This window comes from Dermacentor andersoni, chromosome 10, assembly GCF_023375885.2.
Source record: "Dermacentor andersoni chromosome 10, qqDerAnde1_hic_scaffold, whole genome shotgun sequence".
NCBI classification, from domain to species: Eukaryota; Metazoa; Arthropoda; class Arachnida; order Ixodida; family Ixodidae; genus Dermacentor; species Dermacentor andersoni.
The window spans coordinates 45,600,171-45,623,892 of NC_092823.1; positions in this window are offsets into that span (position 1 = coordinate 45,600,171).

The following is a 23,722-nucleotide window of genomic DNA, read 5'->3' on the forward strand; positions in this document are numbered from 1 at the left end:
GCTTACGCTGACTTCTTTTTGCATTCGGCCCCCCACTTATGGTGGCCACCGCGGCCCCTGTCACTGTCAGTTGTCATTTCGGAAACGAATTAACAATGGTTGGCTAAAGAAGGCAGGGCAGGCAACAATATCTCTCTTGAAGCTCCTTCTACTCCAAAGAGCAATCGTTAGAGTCTGTTCGGGCCCTCTGTTGAAAAAAATTATGTGAACACCTACTTAGAGAGTTAAATTTGGTTTATTGACACAAAAGCAACTCGGGCTTTGCTGTGCCAGACACAGGGTGTTAGAAAATCAGTAATAGATATAGTTAAGCGGGTATTTAAAGTCTCTTCTGAAAGCACCCTTCATTCAGAACATTCACTACATCTGTAAAAGGAACAAGGGAATTGTCTCCCAAAATAAGAGTGGGGTGTAGAGGTACGTGCAATGAGTATAGATTGTGGAAGTGTCTTTGTCTTTCGATATGTGTGCATGTAGTTAGAATATGTATTACTGTAAGCGGTTCTTGACATTTATCACATATTGGCTGTGCTTCCTTTCTGAGTGGATAATTGTGTGTGGGGTGTGTGTCTCTATTCGGAGTCTGGCTAGTATTACCTCAGTGAAGCGTTCTTGCTGAAAGCAGGTCTTCCATTCCCCTCGCACTGGTTTGATTAGCGCAGTTTATTATTATCTTTCAGGTTCCACTCACACAGCCACTTGTTATTAAGTGCTCTGCAAATAGCTTAAAGCCCATCTCTCAGGGCCACTTTGGTTTTAGATAAGCTTGAGTTTCGCATTACCAGCACACATATCCGCATTTTCATTTCCCGGGATGCCAACGTGACTTCGGACCTTGCAGAAGCGAATTGAGTGATTTTCATTTATGCATGACAGTGTGTGTACGATGTCAGCGACGACAGATTCTTGCTCGGATATTAAACTGATGGTTTTGAGAGCACTTAGAGAGTCAGTGAAAATGACAGCTTTTTAGTGTTTTCTAGTTACGACTTCTTGCACTGCCGTCAACAGAGCATAACATTCTGCTGTGAAAACAGAAACAAATGGCGGGAGTCTAACAGTCCGTTCCCAGGTTCTCAATATGACACTGCTTCCCACATAATCCTGTGTCTTTGAACCGTCTGTGTAAAACTCTTTGTAAGTGTTGTATGTTTCTTGTACTGTGCGGAACTATTGTAATATGTACTCCTGTGGGGTATCTTGCTTTCTAAGGTCGGTCAGTGAGTAAACTAGAAATCGTGTAAAGTCGCACCAGGGGACTAATCTGGATGGCTGATCTGCAACCTGAAGGGCTTCTTATGGGATATCGCCCTCCCGACACTTTTCTTCATACCGAAGTATGATATGCTTGACGGCATGCGATATATTTGCGCAGTGTATTCGTGTGTTGCAGTATGTGACAATATCGTAGCGTATTTGTCCTGGAGATGATCGAACTCTGAGAACGTAAGTAAGCATGAGTTGTGTTCTTCTTTGTTCCAGAGATGGCTCGTTAATTTCTGCGCATACACTAAAACAGGGGAAGTTCTGTAGGCACCACTTGCTAAGCGTCACGCTAAAGTATGTACTGGATCTAGTCGCGTTAGGTGGGACTGTCTCGCTGACCAGTAGACTACACAACCGTAGTCTATTTTGCTGCCTACCAAAGATCGGTATATATGCAGAAGGCATTTCCGGTCAGAGCTCCAGTGTTTGCGTGAGAGGACTATAGGTACATTCAGTGCATTGTTCGCTTTATTCTTCCGACTGTTTATGTGTGATAGAAAGTTTAGCTTATTATAAAACATAATGCCAAGAAACTTGTGTTCTTTTTTAACTGGTAGGACAGATTGGTGTATCTTCAGGATAGGGTCTGCCTATAAGCTCATATTTTGGGAAAAAGACCACAGCAACATTGTTTTCAGTGGAGAAACGAAAGCCGTTTTTCGTTCCCCATTGTGCGAGTTTATTTAATGTGGTTTGAACTTCTCGTGCGCAGGCAACTATGTTCGATCCTCGGCACGCAATTTGGAGATCACCAACGTATACTGAATGCAAGAGAGAAGATGGAATTATTCTATTTACGGAGTTCATTTTCACAATGAACAGAGCCGTGCTTAGTACACATCCCTTTGGCAACCACATTTTCCTGGCGAATATGTGTGAAAACACTGTTCCTTGACAGACTTGAAATGTTCGATCAGACATAAAGTCGGTTAGACATTTGATCATTCTCGCACGTATCCATATATCCGCCAGATCTCTTAATATGCCATATCTCCATGTAGTGCCGTACGCCTTTTCCAGGTCAAAGGAAACCGAGGCAGTGTTGTTTATGTAGAAATGCATTCTGTATTTGATCTTCCAGTCGGACAAGGTGGTCAGTTGTGGAGCAGTTTTTTTATAACCGCATTGGTGGATATTTAGTACATTTTGTCTTTGAAGAGTGAATTTCAGCATTGTGTTTACGTTGCGTTCATAGGATTTTTCGAAACAACTAGTGAGGGCTGTCGGCCGGTAGCTGCTGGGAGATGCAGGCGGCTTTCCGGCTTTTAGGAAAGGTACTTTGATTGCGTTTTTCCATGATTTCGGTATTATCCCTGTATCGCATACTTCGTTGAAAAATTCTAGCCGAACCTTTACAGATTCAAGTGAAAGGTGGGAAAGCATTAAATAATGAATGCGGTCATGGCCGGCTGCCGTTTATTTGCCAACAGAGAGTACCTTGTTTAATTCTTGATGTGTTAGGGGGAGCATTGTATGGTTCATTTGATGTCCCGATAATGGGCAATCTCTGTTTCTTTGCAGACTGTTTGTGCTTTAAAAATGCGTCAGAGCGGTTCGTTCAGCTAGAAATATAAAAAAGTGTTCACCTAGTATGTCAGCTTGTTCTTGCAGAGTTGTATGCATGCCTGGGGCTCTGAGTAAAGCTATTGTATATGATGAATAGTCTCCCCAGGACTTCCTTAGCTGATCCTACAACTTTATAGATGAGATTGAACTATTCATTTAGCAGACATATTCTTGCAATGATGACTTTTCCGCGTGTATTTGGACATATCGCGCTTTCGCTTTAGCCTGTTCGAAGTTTATGAGATTACTGTAAATGGGATAACTTCTCTGGATACCCCAAGCCTTATATTGCTGTTTTTTTGCTTGTGTACACTCCTATGTGCACCAGAGGTTTAGCTTTTTACGCACAATGTTCGATGATTGGGGCATTGCTTTTTCTGCTGCTGCTATTAAGACTGCTGTGAAGTTGTCATTAATTTTGTCTACGTTGAGTTTTGGTGACAGGACTCCAACAAGTTTTGCGCTCTCCATAAATAAAGGCCAGTCTGCATGCTGTAACTTCCAGCGATGTGGCTTAACGTTTATGCAAGGGAATATGGATGGTAGTTTGATAATTGCCCGCAAATGAGCACTTCCATATGAAGTGTCGAGGACTTCTCACTTAACATCATTAAATACCGATGGCGAGCAGAACGCTAAATTGAGACAGCTAAATTTGCGTAAAGTTGGTGAAAAATACGTTGGTGAACCCGAGTTTAAAAACATATGCTGGTAGGCAAAATAAAATCTTCGATTACTTGCCCTCTTCGGTCTGTTCTATCGCTCCCCCACAGGGTGCAATGGGCATTAAAAAAAAAAATAAAAGGCTCCGGCAACTGGTGCACTAGATTTTCCAGTTGTCTAGTAGTAAAATGAGTATGGGGTGGGATGTACAGTGAAGAAATGGAGATGGTTTTATGCGATAGAATGGTGACAGCGATAGCCTCAAAAGAAGGATTCAACTAAACATTTTGTGCAAGGGTGCCGCCCTGAACGACTATTCTGACTCCTCCTGACAAACGGCTAGAGTGTTTGCGGTCCCTTCGGACAACGGTAAAACCCTTAAGGATTTGACTGTTCTTGGGCCCTAGGTTTGTTTCTTGGAGGCACAATGCCACTGGCGAGAACTTATTTATTATGTCTTTTATGTCACGTAAATTATGTATCACACATCTGCAGTTACAATGGATGATGAAAGCCATTGTCAAGCAGTTAGAACTGTTTACTTATATGTATGTGTGCTAGAAGGTGACAGGTGACATGTAATGATAGGATAGCTAGTCTAAACGATGGCGGTAACCATTCAGGTTATTTGGCTCTTTCTAGGCGCAGTTACAAGAAGTTTCTCTGTTATAATGCGCTGCAGGGAGCGCTGGTCCTTTGGAACCGACGAGGCCGTTGTTTTTGGGTCAACCTCTATAGCCTTCTCCAAGGCGTTGGAGAATCGAACACTAGGCCATGAAACGCTCGTCTCGGACCTCAAAGTTCGATTAAGTCTTGGGCCCTGCGATACAGCAGTCTGTGGGCCCGCATTAACTTATGATGGAGCAACACTGGCCGCTGCCACTAAGGGGGCGGATGGAGGCACTATGGAGCCACCAATTGTGACCCCTTTAGATACCTGGAACCGATGTGGTGCAGCGCTCTGCCGCGCCACACTGTCATAGCTCGTTTAAGGTAGGTGAGATAGTTTCTTCCTTACTTCATAGAAAGAGATTTTCTCTTTCACCGTGAGTGCCCTTATTTCTTTCTCTTTCCTCCAGAAGGGGCAAGATCGTGAATAAGCAGCATGATCGTCTTTGCAGTTTGCGCAATGTGGAGGAGCACTACATTTGTCCAAAGGGTGATCATTGGCACTACATATTGCGCATTTTGCTTTACCTCTACATCATAGTGACGCATGCTACAACCTTTGGCACTTGAAGCTCCGTCTCGGATTCGGCATGCATGGCCTAACGCTCCTCTTTACATTCCCTGTTTCGAATGAACTGGGAAGAATGCTGGTGCCAAAAGTAAGTATCACATGTTTGGTTGGGATTTGTTCGTCGTTTCTCCTGATTGTTATTCTCTGGGCTTTGATTGCGTTTTGCTCTTGGAAACCCTCGAGAATTTATTTGTCGCTTAAGTTAATGAAATATTCTTCAGAGGTGACGCCTCTGCTTGTATTTAGTGATAGGTGTGGTGAGATCGTTACTTTGATGTCACCAATACGGTTGAGACTGCAGATTTTTTCCAATTGTTCTTTCTTTTTAATTTTCAGGAGAACGTTTCCGCTTGCCGTTTTAGAGATTTTGTAGTCTTCAGCGATTCTTTAGGCATTTTGCCACCAATAAAGGAAAGAGTTGTCGCATCGGGGTGTTGCTTCGTTGTGCATGACATGATAATGTATGTATGTGCCTGGATTTACTTTGAAAGTGAATTCGAAAGGTACTTTGGTGCGACCTCGTTTCAAAGGCTGATCTGGAAGGTGGGGGAAAGCTTCTGCCATAACATGGTTTCAAATTTCGGCTGCGGTGGTAGCCACCCACTACCTATCCCAACAAGGGAACGCTGCAGGTTCCGAGAAACCTGCAGGCGCCTGCTATACACCGCCATTATAACCTAATGTACATACCCAAAACTTGGTATATTACATACAGTTAACCCTTGCCGCCAGGAAATTCGGAAGTAAGAAGTGAAAAGGAGACAGGATAGAATAAGAGGCTGGAGGGAAAGACGATGATTGAGGAGGACAGGAAAAGTGACAGACGATTTCCTCCAGATGTCTGGAGTCTGGAGGTGCCGTCTATGTGAAGCAGAGGCCGAAGAGGTGTGTTTTCTCAGCCGGGGGGCTTTAAAGGTCCGAACATCCGGCACCGGTTCAACCCTCAGGTTGTCCCTTTCCCGCGCACGGGTCGCGCGGGAAAGGGTTGGACCCTCCCGCGCAAGCCGCGCACGGCTACGCGCGGGAGGGTCCAACCCTCGTGCGCTCGGGTCCGAGGTGTCACAACACACCAAACGCCTGCTGACGCAGACGCCACTGCGGGGTGTGAACACCCAATCAAGTAGTTTTCGCCGGCCGGTCGACTAGTTTAAACAGCCTCGCTACCCACAGAAGGCCATTTCACCAATTTGTGTTAGCGCTATAAATAAATGTAAAGCATCGAGTGAAGGGTACACAACCGTAGAGGCGGTCACAAGAAAACATACCGAATGATTCCGCATCTACATAGGACAGCTCAAAAATTAAATCCCACATCACATGTAGGTTACAGACATAGTGTCCCAGCTAACTTTAGCCAGAGTTAAAAAAATACGCAAATGCCACGTAGCTGGACAGAACAAAGGTAATGTTGTTTGCGGTTGCTTGGAGATACTAAAATGTTTTTTCATTCCACCTAATTTAATAACTAGTCTTAAATATCCTATTTCTCAAATATCATTAGATGAAATGTGTCAATGAGGAAATTGTAGAGCGACATGAAAAACTCCCCATACAGCGTTTTGTTGCTGTTGTTGAATAAAAGAGTTTTTCCGAGAGTGAAGGAAGCCCGCAAAGGTACGCAAAGTGCCTCGATCGGCCAGTCGCGTGGCAGTAAAATTGTAAAAGATGCTACCGCTCAAGGAGATACCCTAATTAATTAATTTCTACATAGCGGTTGCACTCTGCTATTTAGAAATGCAACCATATTAAACAAGTCGAACTGCAGACTGGCTAGAGAATTTATTGAGGCCGGCCAGATATGCACACAGTCAGCCACATGTGTCAGTGTCTCGTCAGTTGCCTTGACGGATAAATAATTCGGTATCTCCTTGGCCGGTAGAATGTTTTGCTATTTTTGCATGTGATTACGCATGAGCGTTGTATCTGCCTTTTGACTGCGCCCGTGCGGCCCTCCGCTCCCTGGAACACCTTTCATTAAGCTTCAGTTGTAAGTGACCGCCTGTCCTGTTTAGGCCGTTTCTTCCCTTCCGTACTTCCGCTCAACGACACCACATAAAGAAATGGTCTTCACCACTTACGGTGTTCATCATTATGCAAACGTAGGTAATGAGCTTGTTTGTTCCATGAAAATGTTTGCTGTAGAATGTGTCCACCACGACAAACAATTCAACCTCCACAGTTTCTGGTACGTCTTGCGGCGTCCCAGTGTTAGTGGCAGAATGTTTGTTGCGTGGAGCTGAAACAAGGAATTATTAGAAATTAAAATTGTATGTTCCTGTTCGGACGATTTATTTGCCAAAAGATGACTGCTACACACTTTGGTGACGTAAAATGATATGATATAACCCTGTTGATGACAAACGGTCGCAGAATAACTCTAATTTCATTGAGTTTGTTGGCTTCAAGTAATATTACGGGTCATATACACATTGTCGTTAAGAAAAAAAAGATGCTAAGAAAAATGCACGTGTCGCTTTGACATTAATATCGCCGAAGTTGCTTTAGTTAAGCTAGTTAGCTGACAAAATACCAAGAAGCTGGGGCCGATGAATGTATAAAGTGAATTTAGCTAATAATTTCTCATATACGTGTTTTAGAGAGAATGGAGGCATCCAGAAACGTTTGACATGCTGCGAAATACCACTGTCTGATATTGTAGACGCAAAAGTGTGCTTTTATTGTTAGAATATAAATTAGAATGACGCAGGCTGTAGGAATAGTTACTGGAATGAAGCTAATGCTTTCATTTTCTTAACTTTTTTCACAAGGTCAAAAAGCAGGAGGATTGAACATTATGCGGTAATGTCGTGGAATGTCGTGTAATGTCGTTTCACGTGGCTTCATCTTTTGTGTTGAGTTTATGTGTTGCACCATCTTTTCGAGAAAATCTTGATGTATGAGCGTTTCTTTCTTTTAGGCGCCTACACTTTATAACTAGGCGTTCAATGCTTTTGCCATCATTTACGCCTCCTTCGCAGCAAACGAGTAAGAAAATACCAACCAAGTTCGTGGTCAAAGGACCAAGAATTAGGCGGCCTATGTGCTTCGACGTTCTGTACAATGTGGGCAATTCGTCCATCCGTGGTTCTTGCCATAGTTAGCATCGGTTCGATGCGCTTATATGGGCCAATGATGCCCTCCTGCGAATTCAAAAGCCAGAGCTAGTGTCGAAAATAAGTATAAACCGATACATACTCCAATAACAAGGAATTATGATAGCCTAAAATGTGTCCAAGTTGCACCGTTTTTTTTTCCAGAGTGCCGCAGCCTCTATTAAACGAAACTAAAGGTCGTCAATGCGGCGTTGTGTGTATTCGGGTGAGTCCTAAGAATTGCACAGTGAATCATAGTGTGTTCTTTATAATGAAATTTGTGCCATCAATACAAAGCACATGGACAAGTTGGTTATTAACTGCAGGTATTGCAGGAAAGGAAACACTATTTCTTCGCCATTGGTGGAGCACGCTAGGGACGCGGCCAAACTCAGTGGAGCCCTGGAATGAGGGACCACCGGTGCTGAAGAGGCTTCTCTTCGACGAGAAGACAGCGTGAAGAAGAGAAGACCTCGATCCGCGAGAATTCCATTTTATGATTCAATAAAAGCCGGCAATATCATTACTAATATGGATGAGATAGTTCAAGTCGCTGAGGAGTTCTATAGAGATTTATACAGTACGAGTGGTACCCACGATGATAATGGAAGAGAGAATAATCTAGAGGAATTTGATATACCAGAAGTAACGCCGGAAGAAGTAAAGAAAGCCTTGGGAGCTATGCAAAGGGGGAAGGCAGCTGGGGAGGATCAGGTAACAGCAGATTTGCTGAAGGATGGTGGGCAGATTGTTCTAGAAAAACTGGCCACCCTGTATACACAATGCCTCAAGACCTCGAGCGTACCGGAATCTTGGAAGAACGCTAACATAATCCTAATCCATAAGAAAGGCGACGCCAAAGACTTGAAAAATTATAGACCAATCAGCTTACTGTCCGTTGCCTACAAAGTATTTACTAAGGTAATTGCAAATAGAATCAGGAACACCTTAGACTTCCGTCAACCAAAGGACCAGGCAGGATTCCGTAAAGGCTACTCAACAATAGATCATATTCACACTATCAATCAGGTGATAGAGAAATGTGCGGAATATAACCAACCATTATATATAGCTTTCATTGATTACGAGAAAGCGTTTGATTCAGTCGAAACCTCAGCAATCATGGAGGCATTGCGGAATCAGGGTGTAGACGAGCCGTATGTAAAAATACTGAAAGATATCTATAGCGGCTCCACAGCCACTGTACTCCTCCATAAAGAAAGCAACAAAATCCCAATAAAGAAAGGCGTCAGGCAGGGAGATACGATCTCTCCAATCCTATTCACAGCGTGTTTACAGGAGGTATTCAGAGACCTGGATTGGGAAGAATTGGGGATAAGAGTAAATGGAGAATACCTTAGTAACTTGCGCTTCGCTGATGATATTGCCTTGCTTAGTAACTCAGGGGACCAACTGCAATGCATGCTCACTGATCTGGAGAGGCAGAGCAGAAGGGTGGGACTAAAAATGAATCTGCAGAAAACTAAAGTAATGTTTAACAGTCTCGGAAGGGAACAGCAGTTTACGATAGGTAGCGAGGCACTGGAAGTGGTAAGAGAATACATCTACTTAGGACAGGTAGTGACTGCTGATCCAGATCATGAGAGTGAAATAATCAGAAGAATAAGAATGGGCTGGGGTGCGTTTGGCAGGCATTCGCAGATCATGAACAGCAGGTTGCCATTATCCCTCAAGAGAAAAGTGTATAACAGCTGTGTCTTACCAGTACTCACGTACGGGGCAGAAACCTGGAGGCTTACGAAAAGGGTTCTACTTAAATTGAGGACGACGCAACGAGCTATGGAAAGAAGAATGATAGGTGTAACGTTAAGGGATAAGAAAAGAACAGATTGGGTGAGGAAACAAACGCGCGTTAATGACATCTTAGTTGAAATCAAGAAAAAGAAATGGGCATGGGCAGGACATGTAATGAGGAGGGAAGATAACCGATGGTCATTAAGGGTTACGGACTGGATTCCGAGGGAAGGGAAGCGTAGCAGGGGGCGACAGAAAGTTAGGTGGGCAGATGAGATTAGGAAGTTTGGAGGGTCAACATGGCCACAATTAGTACATGACCGGGGTAGTTGGAGAAGTATGGGAGAGGCCTTTGCCCTGCAGTGGGCGTAATCAGGCTGATGATGATGATGATGATGAAATGTTTTTCTCTCTCTCCCTCTCTCTCGCCATTGGTGAAAAAATGGGGCGCATTGGGCATTCTGCGAAACAATGTAGTGGATTCCCGAAAATCGTGTATTGCAACGCTGAATATATTCAAGCGAATAAAGCCAGAATAAATGTGAAGATGGGTCAGTTTACCCAAAGCCAAATGTCTATTATGTTTTACTTGCGACCACTGTGCAGAAATGGGAAAATGAAGTCACCTGCTTTATGCCCTGGCTGAAGGGAATATGCAATCAGTGGCGCTAAAGAAGAGAATTGCCATATTGAACAGAAAAATGACTGAATACAGAAAAAGGACAAGAAAAGGTATGGGATTTTACTTGCCAAAACTACGCTCTGATTACGAAGAACGCTGCAGTTGGGGACTCCAGAAATTGGGACCACCTCGGGTTCTTTAACGTGCACCTAAATATAAGTACACGGGTATTTACGCATTTCGCCCCCATCGAAATGCGGCCTCCGTGTTGGGAATTCGATCCCGCGACCTCGTGCATAGTAACGCAACACAAAGCCACTAAGCAACCACGGTGGGTAGGAAAAGGACAATACCTGTTGCTTACGTTAACGAGCAAAATGCATAAAAATCTACCCATTGGATATGCTTACATAAATCGCGCATGGTTAGCAAAGTAGGAGCTTGCCAATCATGATAATCGCAATGCGCACGGGAATGAACTGCCTAAATATTGTGCACCTGGCCTGATTGCGCATAGCATGTGATGCATGGGCTCCCTGATTCACTCATCCATGACACCTAAATGTAACGCTGATACGAAGCTGAACAAGTGTGGCTTCACCATTCCTTCGACAAAACTAGCCTTGCTATAAATTGAGTGCTCCAGAGCTCACGTTTCATAGCTTGGTCCACGGATCGAGAGCCACGTGCAGTGGTTTGCCTAGAAGCTACTGAAAGCTGCCCCACAGAACAACCATTCGCAAAAATATTCCGTGGATATGTGAGAAATGTAATTACCACCCAAAACATTGTTGAAGACATATAAGTTTCATTAAGTGTTCACATTCAATAATTTCAGTTTTAACACTGCCAAACCTATCTCCTGTGTAAGAATACAGCCAAATAACATCATAGCACTTGCTGAACGCCAGGGCTTAGTTAAAGGAGCATTTGCAACGTGGCGCGCTTGGTGCGCTGTGGCGTCTGCTTGACAATAGCTTGGTGGTGTAGTAGGTCGGTTTTATGGGTGGACATCTTGGGCATTCGGTTCCTGAATACTGTCACTGCAGGATGAAGCGTGGCCGGCTTGGAACACACAATACATTTAAATACCAAGTGTAATCCTTGCCCGCTTACATTTTCGCAACAATAGCAAAAATGTAATACCCCGAACAGCTTTCGCTCATTCGACTCGTTCCCGCCACTCCTGAATTCAATCGTTCGATGCCTTCTGACTTACATACTACGTTACGCTACTCTATTTCGCGATAGATTGATGCGAAAGCGTCAAATGGCTCATTTAGCGAAAAAAAAAACCGGCGTCTGTCGTCTGTGGCAGCGAATACGGCAGGTAAATTCCGAGTGGGTTTGATGCCACGTCACAAGCGCGCCTCGACGGTGCAGAGCGGACGAAACGAAACACCTGCTGCAGCAATAGCGTGCCAGGTGTTGCGTGAGGGGAAAGGGCATCGCCGCGACGCCACGTCACGCTCACTCTAGCTCTCGAGATCTTGCGTTATCCGCGCGTTCCTTGTCCTCGCAAGCTCTCTCCCGCGTTCTCCTGCTTTTCTGCGCCATCAGAATGGCGGCAAATTCAGCCTAAATGGAGGAAGGGGTATGAGCCATTGATGACAAAGAAGTGCTCATATCGGCTCCGTCATTAATGCCCGCTTTCGCAGTTCTAATTAGTTTGGATCCCGAAGATTTTATTACCACTGTGATCGTGAAGGTATCCGCTATCCTCCGACACCCGACTTTCCACCAAAGGTGCGTTTTTCATCGATTTATCGGACTTTACCTGGTTCACCGCCAATAGGCATTGCTAGGCCTAAGCGAAGCCAAGGCCTGCTTGGCCTCGCCAGCCGTGCTACTGCCACGACAACATGGAGGTTTTCCCCACCGCTTCGACGCACGGTTCCCAGGTTTCCCAAATGTGCGTGCAAGTAGAGGGAGAAGAAATTATGCCCGAGGAATTTCATCGCACGCCCGGATGGCTACACAACGGTGGGCACACGAGCCGAACACGCCTGCATGCAACGCAGGGTGAGTCGAATTCTCGTACCGATACTCCGAGCTCTCAGCAGAAGACTAGATTCCACAGGAACGTTAGGACCGCAGTTATTCGGGCGGCTCGCATGCCCGCAATGCCTGCGGAAGAAATTAAGATCGTCGTGCGGCCCCGCGGAGGGCTCGATATTTCCAAGGCTGGAGCTGCATGCGTGGCTACTGCCATCATGGCGGCAGCGGGAATTGAGAAGGCAGATCGAGCTGAGGATATGGCGTGTCCCAATATCCATCAGAACATCATGGTGCTCAGCACTCCGTGTGAGGAGCGAGCGAAGAAGTATGCTCGAATACAAGCTATCAACGTCCAAGGCAAAATATACGAAGTGAGCGCTTACGGAACGACCGCCCACGACACAGTCAAGGGCGTGATCAGGGGCATAGCGCTTGAGGACAGCGAAGCCGAAATAATGCAGCAGATCGTTACAAAGTACAACCCCCTCGCCGTGGGAGCGAAGCGTATCGGGAACACGACTACAATAATCGTTGTGTTCAACGGTACCAAGGTTCCCAGGTATGTGCGTTATGGATCCACGCTCTATCCGTGCAGTCTCTACAGGAAGCAAATAGAAGTGTGCAAAGTATGCGGGAAGGTCGGCCACAGGCGCGACGTGTGCCCCACACCAAACGTACGTGTTTGTCTTTCATGCGGTGTTTCTAATCCCAGAGAGGGCCACAAGTGTGTCCCCAAGTGCAAGCTCTGTGGCGAAGAACACCCCACTGGAGACCGCCTCTGCAGAGCCAAATACAAGGTTCCGTACGTCGTGCGGCGACGGCGATGGGAACGCCGTAACGCCGAAGAACAGCGAAAGCAACCACTCGAATCAAGCGCCTTTCCACGCCTAGGACGCTCCCGCTCGCGCAGCGCTTCCCGTGGCGGATCCCGCAGCGCGTCGCGCCATGCTTCACGCCACGCATCACGTTATGCTTCCCGTCATGCCTCGCGTAGCGCATCCCGCGGCCGTGACTCGTCGGACAGGAACAGCTGCGGCGCAAGGCGATCGCGCTCCCGTGACAAAGTCAGCTGGGCCGACGTAGCCAAGGGCGAAGTTAAAGGCAGCAGCGCCAGCTCCAACAGCGCCACTAGTGGCCGAAGCACACCGAGCAGCTGGCAGGCGTGGACTACCAGCCCCTACTACAAGGAACTCGAACAACTCCGCGCAACCAATGCGACCCTGGTAGAAACCACGCGCCGGCTTGCCGAAGAGCTAGCCGAGGTCAAGAAAGAACTTCAAGCACAGCAAGCCCATCCATGGACAGAGCCAGCTCAGTCACCCGAGACACCTACACCCGCCACCGACACGCCACCACACCAAGGCATACAATCAATGGACACAACCCAAGACGAGCCCCAGGAGGAGAAGACCACTGATCCAACCCCCAAGAAACGAGCACGCACCGAACCAACACCCACCGTTGTCCCCGAGCAGAACTCCGACACGCTATCGCACCAAGTCACAGAATCAAAGGACACAACCCAAGACGCGCCCCAGGAGGAGAAGATCACTGACCCAACCACCAAGAAACGAACACGCACTTCATCACGACATAACAAGGACCTAACCCAATTGGAAACTCAGCTCGAAGCCAAAATTGAAGCGCTCGCCAATACCTACGCCAGCACCGCTGCCGTGACCGACCAACGACTGGCACGGCTGGAGGAACTGATCACCACGTCCTTCCGCACCATACAAGAGCGTTTCGAATTCATTGAACACACCCTCAAGCCCATAGTCCGCAGCCCCATCTTTTCAGCGGAATTCGCCAAACACCCATACCTCCAAGAACAGACGCAAGCTCCACCCTCGACACAACTATGTCCCAACAGCAATCCACAATAGCATCGCTACCAGGCCTCACGGTCTGGCAGTGGAACTGTCACAGTTACAACAACAAGAAAGCAGTGCTGCAACAACATATTACCACAGTAAACAAGAAACCCGACATTATCCTGCTGCAAGAAACGGCGACGGTGACCCCCACCCTCCCTGGGTATCGCGCTCACGTTAGCCAAGGGGAGGGACGGGGCGTCTGCACGTTCGTCCGCAAAGGGCTCACGTTCATCGAGCACCAACTCAAACACGGCCGCAGCAGGGTGGAATACGCCTTCACCGAAATCATCCCAAGCAAACAACGGAAAGGCAGCCTGTTCATCGTCAACATCTACAGTAACCCCAAGCACCAAACACAAAAATTCAAGACCCTACTACACACAGCCAGCACCCAAGCCAGAGACAACACGTTGCTGATCGGAGGGGACTTCAACGCCGCCCATCGAGCGTGGGGTTATGTGAAGGACACGGCCAAGGGACGGGACTTATTGCAGGATACCCTGGACCACAAATGTGTGCTAATCACGGACCCCACGCATCCTACCCGCATCGGCAACTCCGTAGCACGAGACACCACACCAGACCTTACGTTCGTAAAAAATGACCACACGGGCAAAGTAACGTGGCACAACACGGGCGTCGACCTGGGCAGTGACCACTACATCCTCGAAATTACGATACCCAACCAATTACGGAGCAATACCATTATGCATAAGTGGACGGACTGGGACGAATTCCGTAAGGGGCGCCTCACCACAGCGCAAGACATCACAGAGATCGAAACCTGGACGGCGGAACTCCGCGATGCAGTGCGCTCAGCCACAAAGACTATAGAAACAGACGAGGACGTCATCATCATGGACAGCCGCCTGGCCCATCTGATAGAGGCCAAACGTTCGATACAGGCGCGTTGGAAGCAGCACCGGCTGAATCGCAAATTGAGGAAGAAGGTGACTGACTTAAATAGGGCCATTGAACAACATTGCAGGCTCCTGTGCCGTCAACAGTGGAACGAGATCTGCAACCGAGCTGACAGGGAATTGCATCGCAGTTGTACATGGAATCTATTTCGGCACCTCCTAGACGACACAAAGACCAAGTCAAGCCAGCGCGACCGCCTGGCCCGCCTCATGCACACCATCACACAACAGCAAGGAAAAGACGCTGTTATCAGAAGCCTGGAAGCCAAGTATCTGCCAGACACGCCAACGGAAACCCACCCGCCGTACGGAGGGCTGCCCAACGCGTGGCTCGACCGAGACATTACCATATCAGAGGTACGGGTAGCGCTGCACGAGCTCAACACCCGCTCAGCAGCCGGCCCAGATCTCGTTACAAACAAGATGCTACGCAACCTGGACGACGCTTCGATAGAAGCCCTAACCGATTACTTCAATGAATGCTGGCATTCGGGCAAGCTCCCCCGACAGTGGAAAACGGCAAGAACGATCCTGATTCCGAAACCGGGCAAACCACTGGACATCGGCAACCTGCGTCCCATCTCGCTGACGTCCTGCGTGGGCAAGGTGCTGGAGCACGTGGTCGCCAACCGGTGGCAGGAATACCTAGAGAAGGAAGGCCTCTATCCTGACACGATGATCGGCTTCCGGCGCAGACTCAGCACACAAGATGCCATGTTACAACTCAAACAAGAAATCGTCGACAACAAGACACAAGACAGCAAAGTAATTCTGGGTCTCGATTTACAAAGTGCATTCGACAAAGTTAAACACTCAGCCATATTAGGACAAGTATCAAGACTCAACATGGGGGTAACGAGCTACAATTATATTCTAGACTTCTTGACCAACCGCACGGTAGAACTGCACGCCGGAGACCTCAAGCTCCCCGAACACAAGCTCGGCAGTACGGGTACTCCACAGGGTTGGGTCATATCGCTGTTGCTCTTTAACCTCGTCATGATCGGGGTAGCGAGGGCAGTAGCGGGGACCGGCGTCCGGCATACTATCTACGCCGACGACATTACCCTGTGGGCGGTCGGTGGCACCGACGCCAGCATCGAGCAACAGCTGCAAGCGGCGGTTACCGCCATCGAGCAGCACCTTGATGGCACAGGCCTAATGTGCTCACCCGCCAAGTCCGAGCTGTTCGTCCTCACACCGCTTCGACCGGGACGGAAGCGCGCTCCTCTTCGGGAGTGTGATCACATCAAAATTGTGACTGCATCGGGGCAACGCATCCCCGAGGTGCCCAAGATCAGAGTACTGGGCCTGCTGCTCAACAAGAGCGGCCGCAACGACGAGACCACCAACAAGCTTACCACCAAGGCAATGGACGCCATTCGGCTCATACATCGAATCTCTACACGACGGGCGGGCATGCGTGAAGACAGTCTCGTGCGCCTTGTCCAGTCGTTCGTGATCAGTCACATTGCCTACGTTGCGGCCTACCTTAATTGGCACGTCACTGACAGGACCAAGATCAACACGCTGATCAGACGGGCTTACAAGACGGCGCTGGGTTTAATGGAGACCACGAGTACGGCTCGGCTCTTGCAGCTCGGCGTCCATAACACCCTAGAAGAAATAGCCGAGGCGCAGCTCACCGCGCAATTCGAGCGCCTCTCTACCACCAAGACGGGGCGCAGTATACTGACGTCCCTGGGTTACAACCCCCAAGCTCCCAGCCGGCAACCGTGCGAGATCACAGATGAGGCGCGGGCCCACATTTACGTGGACCCCATCCCGAAGAACATGCACCCAGAATACAACCAAGAACGGCGGCAGGCGCGGGCCAAGGCCCTCACCGAACAACACGCCCAAGACCCGCACGCCCGGTATGTGGACGCCGCGGAATACAAGCGGGAAGGCTTCGCAGCAGTGGTCGTTGCGGCGGCTAACGGCACCAAGACAACGGCAGCGAGCGTGCGGTGCACGAACGCCACAGACGCTGAGGAGGTTGCCATCGCTCTGGCGATCACCGAGGCCGAGTGTCGCACCGTGCTCAGCGACTCGAGGAATGCCGTGCGCAATTTTGCCAAGGGGCGAATATGCGCGCCGGCGGCCGCCATCATCGGCAAGCTCCAATTTCAAGACCGCGGCAGCACCGTCCGTATCAAGTGGTTCCCGGCGCACGCCGGCGAGTGTGCTTCCTCACCGAACCACAACGAGACGGCCCATTCGGCGGCGCGAGCGCTTACCTTCCGCGCCCCCGAGAGTGACCGTTCCGTGTGGTGGTTCGAAACCAAGGACAGATTGACTAGTTATGCCGAAGTAACCAAGTGTTACCGCTTAGCTCGACGGACAATGCCGCCTCCCCACCCGGCACTCAGTCGGGAGGAGGCCGTAATCCTAAGACAAATACAGACCGCGTCACTCCTCGCCCCCGCAATGCTGCACGTGCTTCACCCAGAGCTCTATCCGAGTGGGCTGTGTGGTGTTTGTGCAGCGGGTCCGGCGGACCAATGGCACATCATGTGGGACTGTGCCAGGTTCCCGACGGCAGCTACCTCCAAGACTTACCCGCCAGAACTTCAAAGTGCACTGCAGTCTACAGACAAGGACTCACAACTATGGGCCGTCCAGCAGGCCCGGGGTGCGCTCGAAAAGCACAAGCCTCGTGACCCACTACAAACGGGCCCAACGGGGCTAGTGCAGAGTAGAGTATAACCCCGGGTCGACGCTTGGCCAGCGTCACGACTCGTTAAATCGTCGTTTGCCGGCACTTTATTAAAGTTATTCCTATCCTATCCTATCAGCCTAAATGCTGCCACGAATACTTCAAAGCGCATCAAGAAAAAGTCATGCAGATTACGCACACGCTTCGGTAATTTGTGTAAGTGAAGCTTCGATGAAGTAGGCAATACGAAACCACGCGTCACGGTGAGAAAGCGTGCAGTGGATTTACGAGAGGAACAAGTCCCACAACGGGCATGAGATACGCTGGCGTACCTTGCAGAGCAAATATTTTCACCAGGGGCGATATTCTAACATTGTCGAGTGATCACATTCACTGATACCAACACTTTTGAACGATGTCGCGCGATTCGGCCGCGGATGCGTCGAAGTAGGCAGCCGAGAGCGTTCCTGGCAATGTGTACAGATCATAAGCTTGCCAAAGCGTCCGAGACGCTCTCAGTACAATGGGGTCCGATGGGGTCCGTGGTGAGGCCCACGAAACCTCATGAAAGTGACTGTATGTCTGCAGGCAGCAACAGTTTCACTCGGACAGACATTCAGCGACTACAACCCTCCAAACCGTGGCTCAGCAGGCGAAGAAAACTTCTCTTTAAAAGAACGCATTGACTCCGACAAGGCAAGCGCTATTATAAGCCGTTCTCCTAAAACTGACACTAAGTCACCGTGTCCTGTTGAACGTAATTGAGCGCTTGAATAATATTAAATAATTACACTGCATGGACATCCTACAGGCTGAATAGCAAATCTGATGAGCGTGTGATAAACGTTTGCACAGACGCCGTTTAAACAAAAACAAGCTCCTATGTGATCTCACCACTTCGACGCCATCTTCTGAACGTAAAACGTACACCGATGCGGACTCGTTCCTGCTGTGGTACAGGCTGCCATCAAACTCTTCACCTTTGTGCTGCAAATGGAACATGTTTTTTATGCCATGTATAAGGCAGGACATTGGGTAGGGCGTTCACAGTTTGTAAACGGTACAGACACGGTACACTTGTTGGGTTCCTCACAATATGCCAGAAACGCTTGGAAATGAACACAGCAACACATATCTTTCTTTAGACAGAACAATACTATTTTCTTGCCACCAAAGTCGCAGCTCTACAATAATAATAGTGAAATCTACATCATTTCTTTTTTGACCTGCCATAACCAAATATACAGATGTCATGTTTGACACAGACGTCTCACAACGCGGCTATATAAAAAGTGGGCTTTTTCTTGGCCATATGACAAACATTTATTTCGTAGTGCTAGCCAAAAGCACGGAAACAAAGTTTATGTCAATTTCGCGCTCTTTGTATTTGCGAAACGGTAGTTCTAGAGTGAGCGACATTACTGCGCATCTTGAAATTATTCTTAGAAAAAGCACGTCTTTGGAACTGAACGCTACTTACAAGGGTTGTGACGTGCTTGCCATTCTCGTAACGAACCACACGTAGTAGAGGTGTCGCTATCGAGCTTTTTTGCAGGTTAAGAATGAGCTAGTCTGTTATGTGAAGCACAAGTTCACCATCCTGTCCACGCTCTTCAAGAAGGCGGGGGTACACCAGAGTGAATGCTTCAGTCACAAGCAGCAACTCTGCAGGCGTGGGTGTCCCGTTGCAGTACATGCGCGTAGGAACCAAAGGTTACATATGTGGTGAAACCTTGATAAAATACAGTTTTTTGATTTTGAGGCTGTAGCAGAAAGGAATCACGCGTTTTCATAACTCCTATAAACGAATATGACGCTTCACGTTTCCCGCAGTTCATTTGGTCTCACTTTCAGTGGCTGTGGTACTGTTGGGCTCCATTCGCGAGTACTCTGAGTTCGGCAACTTCGCGCCTGTGTTGCAGTTGTGCATGCAAGAATTACTCTTTTTGAATGAGCGTTAAAGGATGGCATGTTTTCAAGAAAGCAGGGCTAATGTGTTCTATGAAAACTTGTGCTACATTGGAAGCAGTGCCTCCAGCAATAGCCATTGCTTCAGCATAGCGCGTTAAACAATATGTAATGATGATTGTCCGCTTGTTTATTGAATATGACAAAAGAAATGGGCACGACAGGTCTAAGCCGATTTGGTCCAAGGACCTTCGAGGCAGGTCAATGGATTTCACTAATGCCGCAGGCTTCGCAGCTGGAGACCTTTAGCGCTGGCGCCCACGACAAGCTTGGCCGTACCGTTTAACACAAGTGGCGAGACTCGGGCAATACTACAATTTTCGCACTCTAGCGAGATTTCTAATGTAGCCTAGGTGGCCAGACAGAGGCTCGACATGGCAGGCGCACAGGATTTTGTCACGAAGGTCTGCTGGTACGACGAGAAGATAGGTTTTGTTGCTGATAGCAGAGTTCTTTTACAGAACCAGCTGTCGTAAACAAATGGACGATAGTCAGCGAGCTATTTTCCGGGGTAGAGATGTCTTGCGACCTTCTACACTTTCAATTAGAAGTCGTAATTTCTTGTCTGTGCCCGGCTGTACGGACAAATCTGTAAGGCTTACAGCCCCAATGAAAGCGCTATCGTCATCGATGTCTTGATCGGCACGTTGGACGAATGTGCGCGACAACGTGTCAGCCTCTTGCGTTGATTACCACCACAATGGGTGGTAATCATCAGGTACCGAAATGGGCGGTCGTAAAAGTAAGGCCGAACCATTGCTTGGGCCTATGCGGCTGCAAGACACTCTCCGTAGTGTTGTAGTTGGACTCTGGGCGTAATAGAGGGCAACAGGCAATTGGGCGCCAAACTAGGCGTCCAAAATGCCCGAACTGCATCGAATATCCGTCCCTAGAGCCTTGCCCATGGCATTATTCTTTCGTTCAACCGAAGCTGCATTCATCCCTCTCCACCATTCTTACGCAGCCATGGTCATGAATGGACGGGCTCACTCCACCACTCCATGCAGCTAACATTCTCCTACCAGTGCTTATCCAGCACGTTAGAAACATGCTGGGCGAGGACCGACCAGAGGTGAACGTAGGACTTTGGCGTAAAAATTAGTTTTTTTCTCTCTCTCTTGCAAACTCTTTCAACGACCTCCTGCCGTTGTACGAGTACCGCACCAAGTCCAATGTTACTGAGGTCTGTGTGAATTTCAGTCTCGGCCTGTTCGTCAAACTGTGGAAGAATGGGCGTCTAAGCCCGGCGGTGCCGGCGATCGGTGAAAGATGTTTCTTGTTCTGCACTCCAAATGAATGGCATATCGTCTGTTGTGAGACAATCTTTGCAAAATTACATATAGCGGCGGTCGTACGCGCACAAATCCAGAAAGCGTCGGACACTTTTCTAACCGGTAGAGGCTTGGAAAGCCGCCACGGTGGCACTTCTATCAGGATCGGGACGGCCGCCTTTGGCGCTCTCGACATCCTTGAGGAACTCCAGCTCCGAGTAGCCGAAATAGCATTTTTGAGGTTTTAATGTAAGGTTAGCCGATCTGATTGCCTCGAGTACATGCCGTAGTCAGATAAGATGCTCGGAAAGGCTGGCTGAAAGAACAACCACATCCTCTAGGTAGACAAGGCAGCTTTGCCACTCCACATTGGCTAGCTCAGTGTTGTCATCCGTTGCAAACCTGGAGGGGCAGAGCATAGATCGAATGGCAACACCGTGAATACGTAAGGACCGTCCGGAGTGACAAAGGCAGCTTTTTCACGGACCCACTCGTCGACCTGAATCTGCCAATAGCCGCTTTTTAAATCAGGGGATGAAAAAAATTTGCTTGCCGTAGGAGGTCAGGAGAGCCGGAGCCTATTGCCGGGGCTATTGCTTTCTCAGACTGTAGTGGAATGTCAGCGGCCACTCCCTGAATTATTAAGCGGGCACGGTGCAATTGTGTAAGCTGTGTTACTGTTCATGCTGCTTGGGTAGGCCTGTTGCATATGTCGAGGTGACCTGGCGCCTTCCCTAGAAATGTCACGTTCTCTAAAATAGGCCATTCCACTCTGGCAAGGTGTATGGCCAGCGAAGCTGTAGCACCTCACACAGAATTAGACAAGGATACACGTATTTACTTTCATAATTTGGTAATGGTAGCGATGATAGCTTTGTGATTACTGTGATATACACTCATTGCCTCGGTCACAACCTTAGACAGAATCTTCACCAAAGTTAAATCTATACACGATGGTTGTTGAGTTCAGTGATTTGGATTAGTGTGCCACTTCACACCAAACTCTTCGAGCACGAAATGAGGGAACCATTTCTTGTCTCTCTTCGAGATGTCCACACTGAATCCTCCTACGATGATCGAAGGGGTAATGTCATCACTGCTAAACCATGCCAAGTGCGTGTTCACGAACCTCTTCATATCACACTTTGGTGTGCGTGGATGTCCCAATTCAGTCTCTCATTTGTACGGCCCAGACATACCCACAGTCACTAGCATTGCCCACTTGCAAGTTAATGCAAGTCTTGCTGTTATTATTATCAATATTGTTATTAGGGGCAGAGTGCTTGAAGCCTCTATCTCCTCCGCCGCGTGTCGGCCCGGTAAAGCACTACATCCGGGATCAGCTCCCATTTTTGCCCACGAATACGACAAATGCATTAGGATGTAGACGTATACACTGTCACTAAAAACAGCTGACCTATAGTTCATGCAAGCGCTGAGTTCGAGATTCCAACCATCAATGCAGTACACGAAAAATTCTAAGCTCAGGTGCGTCGATCAAAAGGTCTCGGGCTGCTTCTTCGCTGGCGTCCGATAAAACAGGTGCGCGCACGTGGAAAGAAACATATTCGTCTGATTTTATTGCTATAGCAATTATGCAGAAGCTCCAAGCGAATTTTCGCCATCGCCTCCGTCGTGAAGTCGCGTGTATATTTAGGTATATGCATGGTACGTGCCGTGCGATACTGTATGACATGCGGTAGGTGGGGGTTATATTGACACACCATTCTATCGCTAAAGTTGCTCATAACAGGTCTTACATTCTTAACAGAGTCATTCTTCAGAATTTCCAGAATGGGAGCCCAGAAACGAACGCCAGGAAACAGAGCACCGACAGCGCATGCCTTGCATCTTAAATCTTCTAAAACTTAGATGTTAAAAGTGTTAAACAACGACGTAGCTCAAAGCTCAAGATGATGTAATTTTATTGGAGCGGTTGCACACTCTGGGATTAGCACAGGAACGAGGTTTAAAACATACACGATACGCTAAAGCGTCGGTAAGGTCACTAAGAAAGACGTGGTCTTCAATTAGTAAACATGAATGAAATTGTCCGATAGCAGGATTGAGAGGAGCCCTAGCACAACAGCTCGTTTTTACTTAGCCTAAGTTTACTTCAGTTCAAACTGCTACTACAGCTACGAGTCTTATACTTCGACTAATAGTGTAGCATATCACGATCGCTATAATTGATTCTTCCTTACGGCGAAACTGTGATGTTTTCTAATTCAGAACTGAGATTGAAGGGCGCGAATAAAACAAGGACACGAAGAAATAAGTGCCACAGACAAGCGCAGACATCCTGCTAATGCAAATTTCTCATTCAACGTCACGTGTTGCAAGGAGCGACAATATATCGTGAATATTTATACATTCTTATAGCCAACGAGGAAGTTCAGCCGCATGAATAATGTATTTTTTTTTTTTAATTTGGGAATTCGCTTTACTACAGCTAAGTGGGTGCCCGTATTTTACGCATACACGAGTGAAATTTTCACGAGGAAGGTGGAACTGCGACAGCACGTATGATGTTACAAAAAGTCGCCAGCCAATGTTAATTATACGTGTATATTGGCCCTGCGAGTTTCCCAGCATATGTGCTGATCTAATGGCGAGCAAAAAGATTGCCAAAACGCCTAATATAGCGCGGTAGTTGCTGCCGTGAAAAGTGAATCTGAAAATTAAGCACGGGTATGCGAATAAGCAGTTGTTGTGCAAAAGTGTGACATATTTGAGCAGGCAAAAAAAAAAAAAAGCAGAGTGGTGCTAGAATAGTTGGAATGGAAGCTCAGGCACTTTCAAGTAACTATTGAGTTTTTTTATGC